We start from the raw sequence: 2,489 nt of genomic DNA on the forward strand, positions 1-2,489 counted from the left end.
TCAGAAGAAAATGCCAAGGCCCCTGTTGTGTCCACTGCGTCTTGTAGGAACTCGACGTCGTCTTCATCGTCGAACCCGAAATCTTTCAAGAATTTCCTCCACATAGGCTCCAACGCCTCTCCTCGGATTCCTCCCTCAACATGCCCCTCCTCAAGGACTTGGATTCCGATTCCGTCATGATCTCCTCCCGCCTGTCGCTGTCCTCTTCATCTTTCGGAAGCCATGAGCACGAAGAAGTGTTCTGAAGTTGATCGAAGAAGACACGTGGCGTCGTTTTTGACAATTTGGGGGTGGTTAACGAAGTTAAGTTCAGCTCATCCGCCACGTGAGATTTCCTTTACGGTTGGCACGCGCAAGAAGACGATAGGACTAAAACATATGGCGGAATGGTGATTGAGGGACGAAAACCATGGCAAAAATTTTTGAGGGATCAAACCCAAGGTAACGGTATCTTTTAGGGACAAAAACCACTTCTGACTCTTCATTTTTCACTAGTGCACACACACATTGTTGTTTCTCAAATATTGTTGTACGTGGCTTTATAAGTTGTTGCTATAGCTGTTGTAAAGAGATGGCCCCCAAGGGTGAAGGCATACTTTGAGTGGACTGATGCACTGGAGAGTGCTTTCATTAACATCTTGCTTGAGAAGTTCACAAGGACGCATACAACATCTTGGAAAGGCAAGGACTGGGAACAAATGAATAAGGAGCTGGAAGAGCAATTTCCAGGCACCATTCTCGGCGCCAAGAAGTTGCGGCAGAAACTTCGAAGGCTGAGGATCCAATACACGCAGTTTATTGAGCTAACTTTGCACATTGGGGTCGGCTGGTGATATGATCCAACTAGAGGACCCTTTACATGGGCATGAGGAAGAACCCCAGGATGACAGGGTTGGGCATTAATGCGAGCTTTGGGATAAACATGTGCCAGCTAGAGCAAGTACAAGAGCATGAGCCAAGCGAATTCAACAAGCTATGTAAAGGCTGTTATTGCATGTCCATGGAGGAGTAGTTGAACTCTTGGGCAGGCTGCATGTGGAACAAGAAGCCACGATCGTTCATATTCTAGAAATCTATTTAGAAGATTATCCCAGTTCAAAGGGCTGAATTCAGTTGTTTTTCAATAACTTGGGTCTATTTCATTTTGGACTCATTACATTTAGGATTTATTTTAGCAAAGCCCATTAACTCATTTAGGTTTTCAGCTAGTATCTCTCTATAAATAGGCATGTGGCCTCTATAGAAAAGACAGATAAGTTTTCATTCAACTTTGTGAGAGAGGTTTTCTCTGAGTTGTTCTGCAACAACTTCGCCGATATTGCAAGTGTGATGACTTGTGATTCCCGATATTTATAATATTGGTTTCTAGCTCCTTATAGCTAACGTGTCAATATTCCGTATTATAATATTGGTTTCTGGCTCTTAATAGTCATCGGGTCAATATTTCCTATCCTTGAAACCTTCATTGGACGATCCCGGGTTTCATCTCATTCTATTGTTGTTGGGTCTCGCGGCAGGTTCGTTGAGGTTCACATCATCTGGGATGAGACAACCAACACTGTAAAGGCGAGTGTTGATGTGTGAGACAAGTTTATTAAGGTATAATAACGATAATATTTAGTTCTTACTCTTTTCAATTTGTATCTTTCCACACAAAGTAATTCTTACTGCGCAAATGTTGCGTATTTTTTAACATGCAGAAGAACAACAGCTTCAAGACTTTCCAGGCCAAAGGCTGCAAATTGAGTGGGGCTCAAATTGGGATCGTAGTGTTTTCCTCAACAGGGAAGCCCTTCTCTTTTGGGCAACCGACAATGGATGCGGTTCTATAGCGATTCCGCAATAGGAACATCTCCAAACAACCACTCAATGGTGACCGGCTGCAGCAAATCCTGGAGGCTTGGCGAAGAGAGAGGATCTGGGAGTTGAGCCAAACTTTGGACGAGACCCTCACCCAATTAACGGAAGAGAAAAAGCACAAGAAGTCACTTGCACAGTTAATCAAGGAGACTGAAGCGGGGAAAGCATCCCAAGGTGAGGTTGGTTGGTGGGAGGCGAAGATCGATGAGCTCTCGCCTCCACAACTCAAGCAAGTGTCCAAGTCCATAGAGCAATTTTGTGGTGATCTCAAAAACCACATGAACCAACGCAACGATGGCAATCAAAACAACAATTACAATAGTAATGTGGTTGGCAACCATGACAATCAAAACAACAATTACAATAGTAACGTGGTTAGTTCTTTTAGCTCACCATGGGAAGCGCTAAACTTTGATTTTAATATTGATGACTTGGACATTAGAAGTGGGGTATTTCCCGACAACTGGTGGTGATTGATAATACTTTGATCAGCTGTTCTTTACAATAATGTATAAATAAGCACGGTCTTCTATGTGCGTGGCAATTTAAAACTATTGCTTTGGGCATCTACTGATTCCCATGTTTGGTGTTTCTTCCTTCATATTCTTTTCTTTCTTCGCGTATGCTTC

Source organism: Punica granatum, chromosome 2 (assembly GCF_007655135.1).
Source record: "Punica granatum isolate Tunisia-2019 chromosome 2, ASM765513v2, whole genome shotgun sequence".
Classification (NCBI taxonomy): Eukaryota; Viridiplantae; Streptophyta; class Magnoliopsida; order Myrtales; family Lythraceae; genus Punica; species Punica granatum.